Raw genomic sequence first — 23,195 nt, forward strand, 5'->3', positions numbered from 1 at the left:
GATGGCCGTCAAAACCCTTGTACCATTTTCAAAGGTCTCACCCAACCCCCTCCCCTCACTGACAATTTAAACAGAATGCAGACAGACACCACTACCAAACAGCTGTCCACGGAGCACTGAACACGCAAGAGAATTTAAAAGAACAGAAGAAATGGTCTGCAGGCACTTGCTTGGAGTCAGTTATTATACACAATGGCAAATGGCAGGCATTTCCAGTGCGAGAAAAACAAATCCAGAAACACATGACGAACTGTCCGCAGATGCACTTTGCATTCCGTCTGCCCACCCCCCCACCCCCCCCACCCCCGTTGCGCTGGACTCTGGGGAGTGGTGGCCTGAGACCCCCCACCCCAGGGGTGCATTACAGGGAACCCCACGGGCAGGCAGAGCCAGAGTTTTGGTTCATCGACGGGAGCTGCTTTTGAAGGAATTTCAGGGCAGCCTGAATGAGGGAAAATCATGCCCTTCGGAGACAGAACAATTCCTCCGAAAGGGATCCCAAATCAAGGAGTTCCTTTCCGTCACCTGATGCCAGCCGAGCACAAACACACACCAGATACTCCGGGGACAAGAGGCAATGGGGGGGGGAGGGCTCCAAAGGAGAGACCATTGGTTTGCTGAAGGGCAAACTCACCGCTCCCGGGTTGGAAGCCCCGGTCGGGGTGCCCCTGGCTGCCACACCACCCGAGAGGATTCTGGGAGGCCGGCAGGAGAACACGCAGAAGTCCAGGATTAGCGAGTCCTGGAGCCAGCCCCAGAAGCCTGCTGTAAATTCTGTCTCATCGTAATGTATATAAATATTATTCGTGTTCGGAACTATTAAGGGATTTCTTGAAAAGCCCCGGGCAGTGTGTCTCGCCAGCAGATGGATGGATGCGCCATATGCATGCCAAAACTTTAAATTTAGTGCAGTTACCAAATTTCCGCTTACGGAACGGGGCAGGGGGAGGAGAAAGGAAGGGGGCCTCCTCCCTGGCTCCCACGAGGAAGGAGCACACCAGGCAGGATTCAGAATAAAAGGGGGACAAAAGCTGCTATGAACTAACAAACGTACAGCGGGAAAAGACATGGATGTTACCATGAAGTCTTTCTGTTCATTGGAATTCTTGTAATGGCCAACAGTAAAAACAAAAGCCTGTTTAAACTGCTGGAAAAGCAAACGACATGTCCCACATCTACCACGACACGGGTCAGTTTGGGTCACGGTCACAGGAAAATAAGACACTGCATTAAAAGTTCATTCTTGGCCCTGGCTGGCGTAGCTCAGTGGATTGAGCGTGGGCTGTGAACCAAAGCATCACAGGTTTGATTCCCACTCAGGGCACATGCCTGGGTTGCAGGCCAGGGCCCCCAGCAACCGCACATTGATGTTTCTCTCTCTCTCTCTTTCTTCCTCCCTTCCCTCTCTAAAAATAAATAAATAAAATCTAAAAAAAAAAAAAGCTCATTCTCTTTGTTTTAGGGACAGGAAAAATGTCACATGAGTCAGCTGGTAACGCCCTCCCTCTCTGGGGTCTTTGCATCTAATAACTTCTGTTCTTAGGGTTTTTAACAAACATTTGTTTTTGTTCTCGCCAGTAAGTTCTTCCACAACCTTAACCTCAGAGAAAACGTTTTTTAAAAGTGCATGACAATAATGTGCTTTGCTGGAGGAGAAGATGGAGAACTCGACCTCTTGACAGGGAACAAACAAAACAAAACAAAAAACAGAAAAGAGACCATTTAGCCACATCATTTTTAAAAATGGAAACAAGTTTATCCTGAATCATTTCTGAAGGATAGAACAAGTTCACAGATGTTCAAATGAGGTCATGCTTTCGAGTCACAACACAGAGTGGTCGAGGGACATCGTAGCTATTTCTGGGCCGCCCCAGTGACACACCGCTGCTCCCCGTACAAGGAGGGGTGGTGCCTTTCCTACCAGGCACACATCCACACATAAAGGCGCCTGGACCGCTGCTAACTCCAGGAAAGCGCATGTCGACTCCCAAAGCACACCATGGAGACACGGGGCCCGGAGCACGGTTTCCAGGCTGTGCCAGGAGAGGGATTGACTCCATCAGACACCATCGGGAAGGGCAGGGAGGACAGGGACCGCCCCCCCCCCCGTGTCAGCTGAACCCCTGAGTGTCCTCCACAGAACACCGAGCCACAAGTGAGCGGGTGAGAAACGCTCCTTCTGAGCGTCACACACATCAGCCCTGTCGGCCAGGTGCTCGGCTGGGTCCCGCAGACAAGGCAGGTACAAGAAAGCTCAGCCCTCCCCGGGGCCCCACCGGAGGACAAGCAGTGAGTGCCAAGAGGGACAAGCAAAGGCCCAGGTGGGAAGGGTTTGCCAGGGGGTGGGACTGCCAGCCGGCCTGCAGCCCGGTGAACCACGGAAATTCCACCTGTTGGTTGAACTTCCCAGCTGGGACGGAAAGGCGGCCTATCCCCAGGGGCCGTGAGTGACTCTGCAGGAGCTCAGGGCAAGGCCAGGGAGCCCCCTAAAGTCATCTGCAATCTGACCCCCCGACCCCGCCCCCGTCCTCAAGTCCGTGCTGCTCCGATGGGCCCAAGCACAGGCACCGCTCACAGCGGGCAGAGTCGCGGGCGCAGGCAGACCCGCTCTGTCTCATCGGGGCTTACTGGGTGGCGTTCTCTACGTCCCTCAGCCAGGATGAAAGAGCAGGCTTAGGGAAAGCACTTCCATCCAAGGAAGAAAACAGAAATGAACCTGGTACAACACACGCGCATGCGCACACATACACTCAAAAATAGAGTGAAGCACAATTTTCTTGAAAGGAAGACAAGAAGAAACTGTCACATTTCTCGATGGCCTGACACATGGTGGATGGAAAAGTGCCCAGAACCACTGCCTGGGAAGCCTGGGGGGGAGACGAAAACAACTCGCAGACAGACGGTGGCCATTGCGCCCCGTCAGATGGGCGTGGCCAAGGAACGCTCAAGTGGCAACCCTGTATCTCACATGTTCACAGAAGAAAATTGCATTTGCAACAACACGTCTCTTTTCAGCAACAAAGGAAAACACGTGGGCGAACACATTCAACCAAGAGTAGCCAGAAAAGATACGTTTTAATGGTTGGAATCTGAAGTCACTGGAGTTCCTCAGCTGGAACCGGAAGCGTCCACCCCCTGAAAGGCCACCGTGAGAACCAGAGCTCCGGGAAGGGACCCACCAGAGGCATGCGAAGGGACTGGAACCGAGAACTCCCAGCAGGCAGGGAGGACCTGGTTAGGGACAGTGTGGGCCGTGGTCAGTGCACCAGTGGGCCTGTGAACTTGGGAAAGGGGTGAGCCTGAAAGCTCGTGTCTCCTCCCAAGGTCATTGCCTACGAAGGAGCTGCTCCTCACCATTCTTGAAGGGGTTTTCAAGACTCAGTCTTTCTAACAGAAGGGCTCCTGGATATCATCCTCATGTTAACATTGGAACTTCCTGCAGTACGGGGCGGGGAGGCGAATACAGAGGGGCGAGAAGTTTTGTACTTTCACTCCTCATCACTCCTGTTACCTGGCGTCCCCCACCTTGCACACCTTCTGAGGTGACCTTGCACCGCGGGACCCCGCCAGAGCACGCAGGAGCGGGCAGCCTCTGGCGAGAAGCCCCCAGGGCCATCCATCTGTCTCTAGGCCATCAGCAACAAGTTCGTGTGCTTATGGTCACTTTCCCCCTGGGCACGGGCCATTCCTGGGAGGCTTTCCTCAAACCTCAGACACCTTGAGGTGCAAGGAAGTGTCAAGTGCCTGTCCAGAACACGCTGTGACAAAGACCTAGGGGAGCCTTCAGGCAATGACCTTGAGAAAGCGCTGCTCCAGTTGCCTGAGAACGCTGGTCTTGACCATGGCCCTCCCGGCCCCCAAGAAGAATGCATTCCCTACAGTTCTCTCCAGGCCCCACCCGGAGGTCTGATACTCAGGTGAGGCAAGGTGGCTGCCTTCTCGCGTGGGTCCCACTTGCAAGTACTCCCTCTGAACTCCGAGGTGGTCGGTCTGGCCTCCCTCCCGATACCTCATCCAGTCACAGCTCTGGTGACACACAGACGCAGCGGTCCCCTCCCCCACGCCCACACTGCAGCGGTTGTGTGAACAGTGTGGGTACCAGGGGACTGAGGGCCCAGCACGGGTTTCCCTCGGCCAAGGCAGGATGCTTGGGCGGGAAGATCTCTCTGAACCATCTTCAAAATAGCTACCGCCACGCCATCGGGCTCGCTGGTTCTGAGCTTCTTGTCACCTCCGAGTCCTGCCGTCCTTCCCACGGCTGCCCTTGGAGTCCTTCCAGGTGAATGCAGCTTGAGGGGCACCACAGGGCTCTTCACTAACCTGAAGTTACTATTCACTGAGCACCTTCCACGTGCCTGGCAATACATTCCGTGTCCCACAGACTCTGTGTAACTCCCTAGCGGTGGCACGGGCTCAGCCTCATCATCCTCGTCCGCAGACGGCCACAGGGAGCCACGTGGAGATGCAACAGATGTCCAGAGCTACTCACTGCCCGATGGAACCACTGTCCAGCTGTCGGCCTGGGCTTCCAACGTGGGTCTGTCTGTCCGTCCGTGTGTCGCTCACCGCCTCTGCGCCCGCTCTGTCTCAGCCGCTCTCCGCTGCCTGCAGGAGGAGGCTAGATGCTCTTCTTTTGAAGTCTGCATCCGTCAGGAAACGCTGCTTCACAGGTCCAGGCTCCCCCTGCGCCTCCCTGAGCTGTATGTACCACTCAGGCGAAAGGAAGGACCAGAACCCGCCAAACGGGACCTTCCGGAAAAGGGTCAGGTGTCTAGGTGATATTAAGGAGGTAACATGGGCCCAGCTAAGCCTCCTTTACTTGCTGAGTTACAGCGAACAGAGCCTCTGAGGACATTTCTCCAGCACAGATTCCAAGGTGGAGACCTGTCGGGTTTGTCAGCAAGGGTCTCCGCTCAGCTGAGACAGCTGAAGAGGCAGCTCCCACCACAGACACAGTCTATGGGGCAAACACGACCATATAAATGAATGGCTGCGCTATCGGGGAGACAGGTCAGGGAGACCCAGGGAGCCTCGATGAGCTGCAGGCAGGCCTCCCTTCCACCCAAACAAGCCTCATTCACGAGGTTGGATAGCAGGATTCACGCCCAGCACCGATCCGGGCATCTCGGCAGGACTGAAAATGGGGTCCAGGAGGAGAAGGAGAAACCGCCTGCCCGCTCCCCTTGGTGGGGCACGTAAAGCAATAGACCCAGGCTGACAGAAACACTCAGCTCCAAGGAGAGCCTCACCGTCTACCACACACGCGGGGAGCCCGGAGGTTCTGGGAAACATGTCAGAACGGCTACCGGTCGTATCTGTGAACGTTTCGTTAGGGAACAGAAGGAATTGTCACCTCCAGACAATTCGTACTGGATGGCTTCAGTCTCTGGGATCCAACAGGCAGTGCTGGGCACTGAGAATGCAGGAAGAGAAAAGGGGGCACCTGAGGCGGCGGAAGGAGGGGAGTTGTAATGGCACCATTATTAAATAAAAACTTCGAGAGCTGATTAGCCAGCGTGAAGAAGGAAGGGCCCTTGATGGGGAGCGTGCACAGCAGGCTCACGATGGACACGGGAGACGGTGTGTCTCGGGCAGAGACAGCTCCGGGATCTTCCTCTGGCTGAGCCGCTGGTTTGGCTTGCTGTGGGTTATGATGTTCTCTTTCCTGCACACATTTTTTAGCAGCTTTATGGGATTTATAATTCACACACAGTTCACCCACCTACCGTGTGCAAAGGGATGGCTTTCTGTACTGTATCCCCCCCAACCAGGAGGAGCCACCGCCTGACCCCCCGGCTGCTCTCCAGCCCCAGGCGGTCACGGATGCACTCGCTGTCTCTGCAAATTTGCCTCTTCTGGGCGTTTCATATGAACAGGACCCTGCGTGACGAGACCTCTGGTGCCTGGCTCTTCTCACTCAGCGTAACGTTTTCAAGGTTTGTCCATGTTGTGACGTGTGTCTGCGCTTCGTTTTCCTTCTCAGATTTTGACTTTTGTGACCCACAGGTGGCAAAAGGAGTCTCCCTATTCATGTGTCGGGGTGCAAACCACAGGTGCCTCAGTGGAGTTGGTGCATCACTGAGACCCCAGAATCTTCACAGCCTAGATGTACCTGAAGGAAGGAGAGACTTGGAGCCTGCCACATGAACTCGATGGTGTCATTCTCTGACATTAGGAAAAAAGCAGCATGCATAGCTGTCTGATCTGTGGGGTGACCGTGTCTGCCACGGTCTTACCTACTCCCCAGATGGAGGAGGGGATATGCCCATGAGCTCGAGGTTTGGAGAAAGGCCTGGGAGATGAACCTGAAGCTCCGTCCCACAGCAGTCTCCCAGACGGCGGTGAGGAAGCAGGCAGTGAATCCAGTCAGAGAGCTGGAAGGGGCACTTCTCACTCCTGTTGTTTTTATACATCAGAATATTCTTTTTTAAAAAAAAAATCCAACTATTCTAATATACTCTAGAATTGTCCCAAATTTTTGTTTCTTCCAAACTCACATTCAAAGCTTACATTCAAACTGGGGAAAGACAGAGAAGGTTTAATGGGAGAAAGATCCAGGAAAAGGGTAGAACACTAGCGGGTATTTCTGTTCTGGGGGGTGGGGGGTGGAGGGGGCTCTGTGTCCACTTCTTCACCAGGGGTGTGCAGAGTAGCTCTCACACACCACTCGTGCCCCCTCATCCACGGGTGACTCCTTTTCTTTTTAATTTATTTTAGAAAGAGAGGAAGGGGGGAGTGGGGAGACAGACAGACCTGGATTTGTTGTCCCACTTGTTTATGTGTTCACTGGTTGCTTCTTGTATGTGCCCTGCCTGGGGATCGAACCCACAACCTTGGCGTATGGGAACGGCATGCTAACGAACTGAGATACGACCAGACCAGAAAGACCAGAATGGATGCTTCTGTTGAAACTCTTCCCCAGTGCTGTGACCGCCAGGCATGGGCCACATAAAGACACCAGTCACTTATTATTGCCTGTCACAGATGCTTAAATGGACAGGGTGGAAAAAAATACTCTTCACACACTTAAAAATTACTCCAAGTTATTTTAAATCGGGAACTGTTTGTATATTCCTTATAAGTTTATGAAACTCACACTGTCCCTCCATGACTAACCAAAGAGGAATTGAGAGAGCATTCTATATTTATAACTAGTCTGCTGGTTCGTGCTTCCAGCCCTATTTCCACTCTCCGGTACTGTACACAGAGCTATGCGAGGTGCGGATGGCCCCTAGACTCCGCTGACTTCCTAACAAGGCAGGCCTGCGCCCCGGAGGGACAAGCCAGGGGCTCTTCCGTCCAAGCGGAGGCCACGCTCCCAGAGAGAGGCGTCAGGCTTTGTGTTTTGAGCACATCTCCTAACACCTGTGTCAGGGTCCCTTTCTGAGCACGTACAAGCCTTCCCGGTGTGGACCAAGGTGTCAGTGCCACTGATAGATGCCTACTGCATACACCCACGCTATCCAGTGCGGGCCACTCACATCAGTGCTCAGTGATTTTGGTAGAAATCATTAGTCCAGAAGGTGCAACTCGTCCACAAGCCATGCGAAAGCCCCTCTCCACACACAGAAGCATTTACGTGTCTGTACAACTCAAATGAATGGACACAGCCACTCGCAGGGAAGCAACTCTATACAGAGCAGCAGGCGGGGATCTGGATAAAATTTTATCGACGGTGGAGCTGTTTACCAGGAGACAGTGACAGATGCATGAGGTACCCGTGGAGGTGGATTTTTACAGTGTGTGCAGCATGTAGATTTGCACATATACACCTGTACACGCAGATGCATCACGGTGACGCCCCCTCACAGGTCACGAACAAATGATTATGCGCAGCTCGTCCTGCCCCGACCAGTGTGGCTTGGTGGGCTGGGTGTCGTCCAGCAAAGCGAAAGATTGCCAGTTCGGTCCCCAGTCAGGGTGCGTGCAGGAGGCAACTGATCAATGTTACTCTTTCACATTGATGTTTCTCTTCCTCTCTTTTCTCCTTCCCTTCCCGTCTCTCTAAAAATAAATAAAATCTTAAAGAAGAAGAACAACAACAGCCACCCGAAGCTGCCTCTTTGGGTGGATACACACCGCGTCGGGGACCGCAGAATTTTGCAAAGCACTTCCAGAATCCACGGTACACTCTTTGCTACGAGCTCAGGGGAAGCTCATCTTTGTGAAAAGAAGGAAAAAAGGGCCTGTAGTCCCATTTTATGTTTTTCTTTTCTAATGTCAGAAGGGGAAATAGATAGCTCATCTCAATTCTGGGACTGCTAGCGAGGTGTCCCCCCTACCCCACGCTCACACGCACACACACATTTCTTAACCTTTAAGTGTCTCTTAATGTCTTTGGTCCACTTTCTTCTTGGGACTGTAGATTTTTCCTAGACACTTAGATTTGTTTAAGCCTTTAAAGATGGACATGCCTTTTAAAAATAGCACCTCGCATCTGCCTGGAAAGGATTTGTTTCAGGTGGCGTGGGAGAAAAATACCTGTTCCCCGCCTTCTTTCTGTAATTAAGGAGAAGGATGAATCGCGGCGACTGCCAATCGGGAAACTTTCAGCCATTTATTACCTTCCCCGCCTCCCCAGCCGTCTCCTCTTTGATCGTGCTGCTTCCTGAATCACACTGTTAAACTGGTAAACATATATTCTAGAGGATAATGTCACATTATTCTTTCCCATTATCTAATCTGATGGCTGGCCCCGCTTCCTGAAGTTCAAGTATTTTTACTACTGTGGGGAAGCCACAAAGGACCCGGTGACTTGCAAAGCATAGCCAACTCTGTTATCGGGACAGGAAGGGGAACAGGGTGTCCCAGCCGCTCAGACGTCCTGGCGAACAGAATTAGCACACACACACCTTCGCGGAGGCGGTTTTCGGGGAACTGGACTGTGGAGTGCCTCCCTCCGCCCCCCGCAACCATTCAATCCAGTCCACCCGGCTGATGATTCCCAGGCGCCCTGGAAACCCATACAAATAAATGCAGGGGGGCCGCTATCCTTGCGGAGATTACTACTAAAACGAAAGCCGAACTCGCTGCTCCCATGGAATTCTGTCAGTTCCTATCCTATTGTGCTTCGATGCCTGTGGGTGATGGGCCGGGAGGCGGGGCATTGGATGGGCTGGGAGGTGGGGCTAGACATGCCTTCCTCCCTGCCACAAGGCGTTGAAAGTGCTAAGAGGCTAGCTCGGCCATGGGAATCTAATCCCGTGGGAAACTATCCTATTCTTAATTCGAACTACTGGAGAATACCCCAGCTCCGTCCTTTGGAGAGAGGCTGACTGTAGGGTCCCTAAGTTGAAGACCCCCTTTTCCTTTCTTATCCCAATCACTGAGTTTATTTTAGTTTGTTTTTGTAAATGATAGTTAAAACTGGGTTCAAATGAAATGTCAACCGAGGCGTTTCGTGTGTAAGAAACGCTAGGTGAAAAAGTGTGATTCAGTTTCAAATGTCCAGTGTTCCTGGGCTCACCAGGACCGTCTGCTTTTTTCTATTACTTAGGGTCCATCAGAGAGGACATTTTTTTTGTTGTTCTCGGAACCATTACGTATCTAGCATCATTTCTGACTTCAGGTGTTCATTTTTTTTTTTATGGAGTATCATCCAAATTTGGAAGTGAATTATCTGATAGGGTCTAAGAAAGCTGGAACTTGAAGCAAAATGTGACGAAGTCCATGGTTAGCTCGAGAAGCAGGGTGGGCAATTCAAAGGCTCGTGCTTGAGACGATGGCACCCCCTCACCCCGGCGCCGTGGCCGGACCACCGTGGCCGGACCACCGCGGGCTGGGCGGAGATGTCATGAGCAGCCAGCCTGGCTGGCGTGGGGACATGCCGGTGAGTTTCTCTGCCCTGCCCGTCTGAGCAATCTTCCCCCGACCCCACATCCTCGTTTTCACATCACCCCCCGCAAATGTCATCTGCTATCTCCTACAGCCTGGGCTTCCGGGTTCAAAGGAATTTGCCTGGAAAGATGGAAAAACAGGAAGAACTTGAGAAAAACAAGCAGGGCAGCTCTGCACTGCAACGCACACAGGAGGCCTTGATCTTGGAAATTACGGCTATAGATCATCCTCTCATGCCATCCTTGGGCCGAAGACCGAAGCAATTTGCACAAAAGTCCAAAGTCACAAAGGGGCCCCCCCCCCCAGCCCCGGAAGCATCAGGGTGTACGTCCGTGAAGCCCTGTGTGTTTGGGGTCCATACACCGTAACTTCTAGAACGCACGGCTGGGCTTCCCAACTCAACTTTCCGTAAACACTGCCACACCCCAAACTAGCCAAATCCCTTAAAGATCAAAATTAAAAAAGAAAAAACAGGAAGGATCTCGAGAGCATCGATCTCATCTTCACACATCTTATCCAAACTGAAAGCAAGGGTCTGAAAACGTTAAGGAGTAATCTTTCTTTCTCCTTTGTTCTGCAGAGGAGTAAGCTCTGCAGCAACCTGCTTGAATTTCACTTCAAAGCAAGAGCTGTCCCCTGAGTTCCCGAGCACCCTCATCCCCAGCAGGGGGCCCGGGAGGCCAGGGCGCAGGAGCCAGCACCACAACATCATCCCTCAGGAAGTGTCTCTGTTGTGCTCACAGGGAGAACAAGTCCCGGCAAGTGACAAAGAAAAGAAAAAAACATGTTTTGCAAACAATCAGAGTGACCTGAGAGGCAGGGTAAAGAGTGAAGTCAGCATTTGTGTATCAGCGCAGCTGGGGTTGGACTCCCAGGTGCCCGTTAAGGGGGGAGCGCTGAGGAGGGCAGGGCAGGGTGGGGCAGGCCGCCCGGCTTCCCTTTCCCCCAGGAGGACCTCTCACCTGAGGCCCACGCCCCACCCCCGGCCTGGGCTACACTGCTTGGTTTCGCCTGAGCCTGGAGCACCTCTGGAAGTGAGACAAACGCCCAGAGGAAGGAGTCGTCGTTTCCCGCAGCTGAAAGCAACCCAAGAACTTGGCACCCAGTGGAATGTCTTGTCTTCTTTTGGCAGATGAAGAAAGCCCAGGGAGGTGAAGCTGTGGAAGTCACACCACGTGCGGGGGCCGGGCACCTGACCTCGGAGCCCAGGGCTCCCCTCACACCGTGCCGTGATGGCCCTGCTCCCCCCAGAGAGAGGCAGCTCTCCACCTTGAAAACACGTGACGCCTTTCCATAAACAACCCGCAAATCTCCTTGGATACTGTTGGAAATTGCAAAATTGATCCTCGCAACCCCCCGCCCCCGTTTTCCAATTCTGAAACTGCCTCCCAACCACACTGTCCCCCACACCACACACGCCGCTTCCTCCCCGTCTCCGTCAAGCCTAGCAAATGCATCTGCACCCCAAACGCACGCCCTCACCTCCATCTACATAAACAGCGCCTCGGCTTTTCCCCAAGCCCACTCTCTGCCCAGGAAGAACTTCCTAAATTTCGCATTCTCAGCCCACGCGGAGGAGCTCGGCGGGGGCATGGAGATACATTTTGAACCTGTTGTTTCCATCCTCCTCCTCCCTTGGCGCTGCACGCCCACAGTTCCTCCCTCCCTAACCTCCCTCCTTTGAAACTGCCGAACCCCCGGCGGAGGAAGCGCCTCGGGCTCCTCATGAGCTGTCACGCTGGAAATATCCGCTCGCCCAGGAGGTCCTGCAGACAGCAGTTCCGACCAGAGCACACGTGGAGGGAAAAGATGATCTTCTTTCAAGACTCAGTCTTTGGAATTCCTGAAAAGGGCACTCTTGTCGACTTTCACGGACAGACCTGTGCACGCCCCACGTCTGGGGCTGAAAGGACACACGGTGCAGAACCCAGCATCCACCTGCCGCGTGGGAACTGCCGGGGATTAGGAAACCGCCCTTCATGTCTGTCTCCATGACCACAGAGGGTTACCTATCGCAACCCTTCTGCCCCGGAGCTTGCAAAACTCCCAGGAAGTCCTCCACCACCTACGTAGAAAACCCACTGCCAGAAAAACAAAGTGTAAACACTTTATATTAAATTAGCCAGGTGTTAAAAAAAATTCATCATCCCAATCCAATACTTTCAAATCCTGGCTGACTTTCAAGTCCCCGGGTGCCTACGGGAGCACAGGTATCAGGACACAGGTATCAGGACACGTGTCCCTGCCTCTCCGCAAGGGGCGGGGTTTGTTTTTTTAGTGAGCCCCAGCACTCGGCACAGGAGCCCACATCTGACGCCGCCCGAAGGAAAGGTCCTTCACCTGGGGCTTCCCTCCTCTGTCTGTGCATTGGACATCGATGGACAACAATATATACCTACTGACTGAAAGAGAAATCGTTAGCTTGGCCCTATACTTACTGACTGCAGATATTGTTTAGGGAAGTGGCAATAAAAATGAAGAAGCAAGAAGAATGGAAACAAATGGGAAACGTCACTGGGTCTCAGTGTACAGATGGAGACAGGTCAGCGCACGGTTCTGAGATGGTCCGTGTAGAAAAATCAAACTGCCTTTGACCCTGATCCTCCCCCCACCCCTCCGCCTCACGCTGGGAAGTTTGGCCTTGTGCGTGCCGGTCCCCTGGGCACCCCGGGCTTGGCCACAGGGAGGAGTGACAATGGGAAGTGGTGGCATTCCTCTGAAAATAAACAGTGTCAAAAATATATTAAAAAGCAAACAAAACTACCAGCCCAGAAGCTACGCTAGCAAAATTTAAAGCAACAATTTAGAAACAGCCTACACCCGTTTATGTGCCAGCTGGGCCACATTTTTAAGGGCCCAAGTCATGTCTGTCTGTCTACTTTTTAAAAAAAAAATTGGTTTTGGGGAGAGTCAGTGTCTAAAACGTGGAGATGCTGAACTCCGTGCTCTGTTCTGCAGACACGGCAGGAGCGAGCAGGCAGGATACAGGGCGGAGCGAACCTGGACTGCAGGTTAGAGAGAAGCAAGCTCATCTCCAGCGTCGTCACTTAGCTTTGTCCCTTGTCGGAAGCTGTGTGACCCAGGGACTCGGTCTCCTCTGTCTACGTACAAGACGGTGCTGCCTTCTGCTGTGGGTAAACGTGCAACGTGGTGAGGCACGTGACCGGATTTTTCCTGGGATGCGGCAGGTCCTCGGTAACTGTGAGCTATGATTATTGGATTCCTAACGCCGCATCACTGGAAGGCCCACAGTGGTCTCACTTACCGTTCTGAAGGGTCCGGAGCTGAGGACAGACTGGTGGTTGGGGGCATAGCTTGAGATCCTGCCCAGAAAGCTTTCGCAAGCGTGGAAGTTCAACCATCACCTTCCACCAGGCAGCAAACTCTTGTTTTTGACAAGAAAAAGAATTTTCTATGTTTCAAAAAACTGCCCTTGGCTCTTCAAAGAAAAGAAGAAGAGGAAGAAGTCTCCCAATAGAATTCGCTGCTAAATAACTTTATCCAACTTGTATAGAGGTCAGGTGAAGACTCTCACCATAGTATTGAGACACATAAGCCCCCTCCTCCGTGGGATGGAAGACTCCCGACAAGCAATGAAGAGAGAGGCAGAGGGGCATCTCCCTTGGAGTTAATCACGGGGCTGAGACGGAGGGAGGTGGAGGGAAGGGATAACGTGAGGCCATCAGCCGGGAGAGGCGCACCGACCACCACCAATGCCGAAATGAAGGGGCAGTGCCAACTGATACTAGTCGAGAGGTCTCTGCAGTGAGTTCCCCCCACTGGACTCAAGGGCTAAGGGCTGCTCAAAGGTGGGGGGGTCCACAGGAAGCCCTCGGAAGCTTGCTGGAGAGCTGAGTATAGATTCTGCCATGCCGCTTCTCCGAGTCACAGGAGCCTCTCCCCGGGCCGACAGGGGAGCCCTCGGAGCTGCAACCGAGCACACACGCAGGCTGTATGAAAACAATGGGCTCCCCGGGCCACTGCTCCCCGTGGAGACGGGAAGCACGGCCAACTAGCTATGGCTCCCGTGGGACTGTCCAGTTCTCACACCACCCACATCTCCCGGGCTGGAACCCACCCCTCACGCCTCACAAAAACCACCCTGGGTGCCCACGCACCGGGGACATCCCATCATCCCATCACGCCATCATTCCACGCCACTGCGAGGACAAGGGGGGGCTGCCTGCCTGTCTCAGACCATCCCCGGCTGGGCCCGCCCCAAGGAGGAGGAGGCACTCGTGTAACCATCCACAAGGATCTTGCGATTTCTGGGGGCAGGCACTGCCCAGAGTCCCGGCGTGCAGCTCCGAGAATCTGCTCCAGGTTCCTGCTCCAGGTTCCTGACACGCAGCTGACGGTGCCAGTGATTTCACCGGGTCAGGACCAACGTACACAGTCACACACGCACACACTGAGCTCCCACCTTTCACCCTCCTGGCCCCTGCGCCCAGCACACGGGGTCCTTTCTCGGTCTCGAAAGACATGGACCCTTTCGCGACCCTGAGCCTTCACATGCGCTGTTCCTTCCCACACTCCACCTGCCTCCCCAGCCCGCAGTGCTGGGCCTGGGGTCTGTACCCCAAAAAACCTCTCCTGACCACCGTGTCCGGGGACGGGCCACTCCGGCTGTGCTGCCCTGTCATCTCCCGTCGAGGCATCCTGTTCATCGCCTTCACAGCACTGAGCACTGAGCACAGGTCTAGTCAAAGACTATTATTATTATTGTTGTTGCTGTTGTTTTGCCAGGGGCTGGAGAGACAGCGGAAGGCAGAGTCACTGTTTAGTGAGGACGGAGTTTCAGTCTGGGGAGATGAGGAGTTCTGGAGATGGTGGTCCTGCTGGTAACTGTACTCACCGCCACTGAACTGGAGGGAAAAAAAAGTCTCGCCAGTAAGTTTTATGTGCCAGGTATTTCACAATTCAGAAACAGACAACTTCAGGTGTCACGGCTCTTTCTCCCCCCAGTACACTCTGCGTGGGGCGCAGGAAGCCTGCGTGTTTTCGTCTCGGAGTTCCTGGGGCCAGGCCCGGAACCTGGCCCATAGCTGGTGCTCAGTGTATACTGTATATTAGTGCAGTGACTCATCATCTATAATTGCTTCCTACCCAACTGTCAGCTCCTCCGGGGTGAGCACACCATTTCTTATTTGTATCTGCCTCAGTTTCTTCTAGAGGGCCTTAAAGACAAGAAGAGTCATGTGCTTATTGAACCCTGGCTTACTACTTATGCGAACTTTCCAAAACAAAACCCTTGAACTTTGAATAAAATGTACATACAAGGGTATGCGGATAGACGTATGCAGATTTCACTGTGTCTCAGTTTTTGCCTTGGCCGCCAGGAATCCAGAGGAAGGAGATTCCAGGAAGACTAAAAGTCACCCTGCTGTGGTCTGGCAATCCGGCTGACTCTGCGTCTCGGGTCCCATGTGCATCCCACCCGCTTTTAAAATTTATTTTTAAGTTAAAACCTGCCTCATATTCTCTCTGGCATTAGACAAAATAAACATATCAAAAACAAGTATCGGAAGGAAGTGTTCTTCGAGATTAGCACTTTTCTAGGTTCTGACGGTGAGTTGTTAGTAAATACATAACAACGATGACAAAAATATTAAAAAAAAACACTTTGCCTCGCCCCCTCCGGAAAATGGGGGAAAATGACAAAAGTCAGAGAAGCCATTCTGAGCTGATGAGAAACAAAATGAAGAGCAGCCCTCTGGCTTCATCCCTGTGCTGGTTTTTCCGGAGAATAACTGAAGAAATCACTCGACCGACCACCAAGTCCCAGCCTCCCTTCCGGTCACATTTGCTTTGGGGCAGACTAAAACTTCCTAATGAAAACTCGCTCTCTCTTTCAAGGGTTTGATAGAAGTAAAAGCTGGAGGTGCCAGATGGAAAGAAAAAAAAAAAAAATAGGTGTTTGCTGTCCTTGGTAGTAAGCCATCTGTCCTTTAGGGGGCACTCACGGCTGCATGTTCGAAGAGCTCGGCCTGCGTGGCCTGATTTAATCTCCACCGCGCAGAGCGGGAGAGTCTTGTCTTTTCCCATCTTTTCCGAATCTTTTCCCAAATGGGAGCCCCGGACCCACAGAGCCACATGCCCAGAGTCATGCAGCGGGAAGGAGGCCGAGGCAGACATACCAACCCAAGCGATCCGCTCCAGGGTCCATGCTTGGAGCCGGGAGGCCACAGTGCACATGCCCCAGAGTTTTCCAGTGTGATTCCCTAACTCACTCCCGTAACTCATAGAGAGGAATCGGGGTGACTTCCCTGGTGAGGAGACGGCGACTGCAGAGGCCAGGACTTGCCAGGGACACAGAGCTGACAGGCAGAGGATCAGCACCGAATGCCAGCAGCTCAGCCCCGAGACAGGACCAGGCTGGTTTCTGTGCCTTCAAAGACCTGTCCGGGCCATTTGGAGCCACCCCAAAGGACTAGAAAGTGATAAATTTGGCTATATAAAAAGGTGGCAACTTGACTGCTGCGCTTAACCTAACTTCCAAATATTTCTCAGTTATTTCTACTTGAAATGTCCTAATTCACACCCGTGGAGAGAGCACAGAATTAGTGCCGCCCCAAACACCCCGCAGGCTGGCTGTGAGGGCCCACAGAAGCGGGCCATGCTTTCTGTAGCCAGAACAGCAGGAGAGATGTGCACACAGATCACGATTCAAGGTAAAAAGATTCACGTCATACAAGATACAACACATCGGGACGCGAGTACTTCTGGCCGCGAGGACCACGGAAGGGAAGGCTGCGGGCGAGGCAGGAATGCTTCGGCAGGCTGGGTGGGTGGGGGTGGAGCGTCTCCGAGTTTTCAACAGAAAACTAGAAAGTGCCGTCTTTATTTATTCATCTGTGACTTAAAATTCTTACAAACAACCTCGGCGCATTTTTTTTTTTTTACCTTTAAGAAAGATTTTAATTAAGCAAATTGAAGTTGTTCAAAATGTCCCCCGGATGAGGTCCAGAAAGAGACTTCGGCTACTGCCCTAAGTTAATGCCCGAGGGACCCTACTGCCGAAATGGTTTAGAATGGGCTAATTATTCTTTTTCTCCCCCTCCGTCTGTCCCGGCACAAGGAAATTTTAAACCATCTACAATCCCTCCATTAAGTTAAAAAATAAACAAACAAACCTCCATTGTGAGAGGCGCCATTAGTGTCTGCCTTCTTGTCCCCCCATCACAAAGGGAGGGGGGTGGTAAGGAACACTCGCTGGTCAGTAGTTCCTGCTTTTATTTTTTAACCTTTACTTACTTGATCGATTTTAGAGAAAGACAGAAAAACAGCGATCGACGTGAGACAGAAACAGCGAGTACTTCATGATTTTTTTTTTCCCCTCAAAAAAAGTGTAGCAATTTTGCTTGGCCAGACAGAATGAAAAACAAAAACCTCGGTGATTTGTTTAAACAAATTCACAGAAACAAAACCACTTCCTCAACAGTAAATTCTAAAAAGGATCACACGCTTAAAGTGATTTAAAAAAAAACAACAACAACACAACAACTTCTTTCACAAATTAAAAAGCGGGACGAGGGAACCTAACGAAGGGACATCACCCGTCTCTCCCGCTAAACTCTCCTGGTTTCGTTCAGGTGCCAAAATCACCGACAGCGGTTCCTCTCATCCCAACAGGAAAATTTCATGGCTCCCGAAGGTCTGAGTCAGACCAGAAAGCTCATGAATATTCTGATTTTCTGGAGCTAATGCCAGGAAATCACTGTAATTGATGACCAGTCACAGATTACCTACCAACTTGCCTTGTCCCCATAACTACTCCAATGAAATAATTTAGCAAAAGGTGGAGCTGCATTTTTCAAAGTTATTAATAACGAGAGCCAGTGTCTGATTTTTTAAAGATCAGAGGTTTCGATCTTTCGAGACTCCCCTTTTTCCCAATAACTTGTATACTGCCATCGCCCTTAATCAACTCCTCTGCTTTGTTGCATTTTTAATGAAAGTGAATAGAAAAGTAAACGGAGGAGAACCTTAACTTCCTACCCGAAAACGGAAAGAATTAAGTGCGCCGAAAAAAAGATCTGCATGAGGGTTTGCAATTTTAGGGGGCGCCAGGAGTTCAGGCGGGTGCGGGCGTCCACGTGGCGGCGGTGGGGGACCGCGGCACGCGCGCCTGCCTGGCGGCGGCATGAGCGCCCCCGGCTGCAGCGGCAGCTCGGGGTCTAACGGGAGCATGAGTAATTGGGCGTTAGCTCAGAACAATAGGCTGAGTCCGACTTGGGAATGCACGCCCTTCTTCATGTTACTTTCCCTCTTTCTGCAAACACATGCCCGTCTTTTACTTCCATTTTACATTGTTTGCCGCGCCCAAGCACTTTCGCGGCCGACAGCGGGTGACCTCGGCAAATTCTTTACCCAAGTTGTTTACCCCAGGCGCCGCCTTCTCAGGGAAAGTGGCGACACTGTGGCCGCCAGGCTCGCGGCGCTTGCAGCATGCTCTCATTACAACTTTAGGACAACTGGCTTCTCTGTTTTGGTCCCCCCCCCCCGTTTTGTTTTCCGAACTCAATTACCGCTAAAAAGAAACTCGAGTTCGTAGTATAACAAGTTTGGAACGTTTAACTTTCCGCCCTAAAACGGATCATCGACATGCAGGAAGTCCAAGCCTTCCACGTCCCGTCCCCAGGGAGGCCGCGTGGCTTCTGGCGCTGTGGGCTCGCCCCACCCCCACCCCTTCGCTGCCCCCGCAAGAGGGAAACCACGTTTCCGTGGCGAAACTTGAATCGCCAAGAAGTTTGGAGGGCGCGATCGGCGATACGCATGAAATCACCTTTACATTTTCGGCGATAGAGACTGAAGAATTAGAAGGGGAAAAAAGAAAAATGGGGCTGGTGTTTTTTCCAAAACCAGATCGCCACACCCGACCGCTCCCTTTTCCGTCCACTCCAAGCACGTGGCGTCCAGTGACCACGTGACGTGGCGGCGGGCGGGGCTGGGGCGCAGTCACGTGGCCAGCCCGCCCTCCGCGCGGGCACGCGCACGCCCAGCCCCGCCCCGCCAGCCTGGCCGGCGCTGGCGCTGGCGCTAGCCGAGTGCGCGGCGGCCGCGTGGCAGCCCCGGGTCTGCAATCGCATGTGCAGTAAGTTTAATGGCTACGTCCGGACTTAACTCCAACCTCGGACTGGGGGTCCGGACGGAACATTCGAATAAATGTCACGTCTCTCGCTCTGCTTTGCGGCCAACTTTAAAACATTCACCGAGAGATCGCAGACACGAAAGAACTTTTAAGTGCACGTATTGTGAATTCTGCGCGGCCACACATTTAAAAGCCATATAGGCACGTAGCATCCACCCTATTTCAGAATCATGGAGTCTACCGACAACATTCCTACTCTGTCCAGCAAATGCGTGACCGCACAGCTTATCCCATTGGGCGGCTCCGGTTCTTTTTTGAGTGTCCCCCCCCCTACTTTTCCTTACATAACAGTTACATTTCAAACTCCTAAAATTTAATTTGTGAGGCGTTCCAAATATCAGGGAGGAAAAATAAGGGCCACGGGAAGCTTGGTGTACCTCGTGTGATTTTGTCTGAGTGTGATAATAAAATTACAAACCGGGATGGGTTGCAGGATATTAAAAAATGTGGCCATTCACGGTGCTATCAAGGAGATACACAGCCTCTAATGAAATATTATAGTTGAGGCATATAAACACTTTCTCCTTCTTTGAAAGGATAAGGAAAAAGAAGACAAAGGATCACATAGGTAGGACTAAAATGGAAGAAAAATTACCTAATTTTAAAGAACCCCTTCCCTGTAAAAGTCAAGAGTAATTTTACTCTCTTAAGTGATGGAGAATTCAAAATAATGATTTCCTCACACAAATCTGATTTGGGGCTGCTGAAGCTTAATTAATTAGGGCTGGGAATCAGATTTAGTCCTCTCCTTGGGTTCCCTGTCTGAGTCCTCAAAGGCAAGAGAAAAATGTACAGCCAGGACCAAAACGAACAGGACTTATTTTGGGGGTCATTGAGATCTCCTCCTTTCTCCTTCACCTCCTCGGAGGGGAAAGGTGGCAACGACCTCTGAAATAACATCCATATTTGAGATTTCTTAGGCTTCTGCAGATTTTTCTGCCACATGTCATTCAAATCATCCTCCCAGAAAAAGTGGAGCTGCCATTGCTATTTAAAAGGTTTTTCTGTCCCTCATTTTAAAAACACATGAAGTCCTCAGAGTAAAATTCCAATTACTAAGTGTAGGAAACAGAAATAGAAAAATCACCATTTGGCAAACAGCACAGTCATGGGTGTTAAAATTAGTAGGTGAAGAATACGTGAAGAACACTGTGAACGGGGCAGTCTCAAGCGTCTAACCCCCAAACGATGCTTCTAATTACAAAGGGGAAAGGAGTAACGATGACGGGGGAACTCACAGAGGCCACCTTAACCAAGCGATCCGAGTTCACATCGTCTGAATGACACACGTGCCTGTGCCATGCAAGGGTCTCCTGATGGGTCGCCCTGGGAAGGGCACACTGGCGCTTCCGGAATCTTCTTGCTAAGACAGCACCACCTGAATTTAATCAGGAGGAAGTGTGAACGCAGCTCAAAGGCCGTTCTGTGAAATAACTGGTCCATGCTTTGCAAAAGTATGAAATGACTCAGACATGGTCCCAGAGTCAAAGGGACCGGAGAGAGATGGCAAATCTGAGTGCTGCATCAGTGTTCACACACACAGTATGATGGTTAGGGGATGTTACCTTTGGGGAAGTTGGGTGAAGGTTATGCGGGACTCTGGGTACTTTCTGTGACTTTCTTTGCAAGTCTGAAATTATTTCCAGTTTCAAAGGTAACCAATACTATGGCCATACCATCCTGAATGCACCCCATCTCGTCTACAAGTTAACAAATAATAGGTACTTGGGAGTTCATAAAGGAAACGAAGGCGACTCATAGGATGCTCCTCGACCACATTGAGAGACTTTTTAGCTACCAGGACAAACACTAATAAATAAATCATTAGTGACCTCCTAAGTCTCCCTTTGAATGATAGATTGAACTTCTCACTTGAACCAGAGTCACTAACACCCCCACCTCCCTACACAGTCACTGACACTTTCATAAATAATTTGGAGATGAGGCAAATCCGCACTTTTTTTCCAGATGATCCCAGAGAAATATTGTTGCTAGAGATTAACGAGGCTGTTAGAGACCCGGGCATGCAAGCTGAGGGCTCTTTCCATTCTGACCACATTGCCTAACATTCAGTATGCATCCGACTCACTCTCTATTGCAGTGGAAGTAGGAAGTAAGATGGTTGAGGGAGGCATAGAGAAAACAGTCAGTGAAAGGAACAACAGGAAAAAAAATGCACGTAGCTCCCCTGGATCTTTATAACAACTCTGTCTCTGAGCTTTGAATGCGGCAAGAACTGTATTTTTCCAATTTGGCCATGTCCTTTGTTCTGTCATCTGCAACAGACCATATAGGCTTCTATGTTCTTCCTGTTCTGCATGAAAGAGACCGAATTCTCGCCGCAGCAGACATCTCCCCTGCAGTAGCAATTTCCCAGCGACATGAGCCCTACAGTTTCCTCCTTCGCCACTGTGTGGTAGCGAAGGCAACAGGAAGAGTTGGCACTCCAATCTCACCTGAAAATCCCGATCTACTCCCCCACCCCGCCCCGCCACGCCACAGCTACTGGCCTCAAATGAATTGATCCTCACTGGGGAATAATGAAAAATCGAGGCCAAAAAGGAACCTGCAGAAACTAGCATTTGCACGCTGGTGTCCCCAGCATTATGGGGTGTGTGACAATAAGATGAGATGCAAGGAGGCACAGCTGCCTTAAGTACCTGGTGCCCCATAAACACAGTGATACCTGAAGGCACAGAGTGAGGTCCCAACTGATTAAAGCCCCCGCCCTGCACCCGGAACTATGTTGATTAAATCCCACCAAGCTCCTTCCTGAAGACAGGAACTGAAGCTCACAGACTGGTCTCCCTTGTCCAGGGTCAGAGTGCCGGGTGGTGAAGCGTGGACCCAGGCAGGCCTCACTCCGGGATGCAGGCTCTATTATACTGTGTTGCCCCCCAAAATAACTAAGATAAAGTTCCCTTGCAAAGGCTGCAACAGCTGAGAGGGGCTCGCTGCAGCAGAGAGTGGAAGGCTGGTGTGCCCGAGAAGGAGGGACACCCAGGAGGGATGGAATAACAGCAAGAGAGGGGAGGCCCTCATACCAAGCTGATTAGGGAAGCCCCTTTAGATATGGTTATCTGTGAGTGAGGTACAGGGGGCCCTCCTAGAATCCTGCGTCATTCAACTAAGTGCTGAGGGCGGGTCCAGGATACAGCGCTGGGGATTGCATCCATTTCGAAGGTGATGTTGACCACTGTTTTGGCTTCACTGTAGATCAAGGTGTTCTATTCATTTTGATGATTCCAGAAACTCGCATATTATGAGAGAGAGACAAAGAGAGAAAGAGAAAGATACACGTATGGATGGAGGAACAGAGAGAAAGAAAAGAAAAAAAAATTGCGTGAAGGACAAACACAGACCGAACATCATCTTTCCAGAGTTCCAGCAACAGACGTTCCAAGGGTAGGGAGCCAAGGACCAGAAAGAAGCTAGCTTTCAACTCACGTGCAACTCTAACGAGCTTAGAAACCTGTCTTCAAACTACCCCACGGCAAAGGGAAAAAGCAAGAGCCGAGAGACACCGCTTCCTCGTCTTCGCGCAATCAGTCTATTAAACAGAAATGGAGACATAAAAATGATAAAACCAGACCATAAGAACACAATAAGCACAAGAAATCTTCAGTCTAAGGCAAACTGCTTCCCACTAGGCCTTGAGGCTATCGCTGTATTATGCATAATACAACAATTTATGCTCTCTGATGTCCCCGAGTCGGCCAGAAATGATTAAATTATATTCACTAGAGTAAGAAGCAAAGAAGTACATAATCTATGTTGAAAAGATTTCCAGCATGATAGTGTACAAAAAAAAAAACAAAACACACACACACAACAGAAAAACGGGTGCAGGAGTCCCAGCCATTGCTCAGGCTTTCGGTGCTTCTCTGTCCCCTCTTCCATGTGACAAATATTCATTGCGCACCTGGGAGAGGCTGTGGGGAGAAGCTCCTGCTCTCAAGGAGTTCCCAATCCAGTCAGTCCCCGAATTTCTGCCAGGATGGCACAAGCGTTTGGACTTTTGTCCTCGGCAATACGTACTGAGTCCAAACAAAGTTCCGATTTATTTTTGGATATGAGCAACCGAAATTGGAGTCTTTGATCGTCCATTCAGAGACCAAGAAATAGTCCGTATGTCAGGAATCCGGTACCCACCACCAAGACACGCAGCTTTCTGCCTGCACAAAAATGTAACAGCGGGCAGGGCCAA

General features: G+C 51.4%; 1 protein-coding gene across 2 annotated transcripts in view; it reads right to left on the minus strand.

Annotated features, from left to right (window-relative positions):
* IGF1R (insulin like growth factor 1 receptor) overlaps positions 1-23,195 on the minus strand; it is a 223,772-nt gene that overhangs the window by 49,233 nt on the left and 151,344 nt on the right. The window lies entirely within an intron of this gene.

The sequence above is a fragment of the Phyllostomus hastatus genome, unplaced genomic scaffold (assembly GCF_019186645.2).
Source record: "Phyllostomus hastatus isolate PE091 unplaced genomic scaffold, TTU_PhHast_1.1 phas_scaffold_555, whole genome shotgun sequence".
NCBI classification, from domain to species: Eukaryota; Metazoa; Chordata; class Mammalia; order Chiroptera; family Phyllostomidae; genus Phyllostomus; species Phyllostomus hastatus.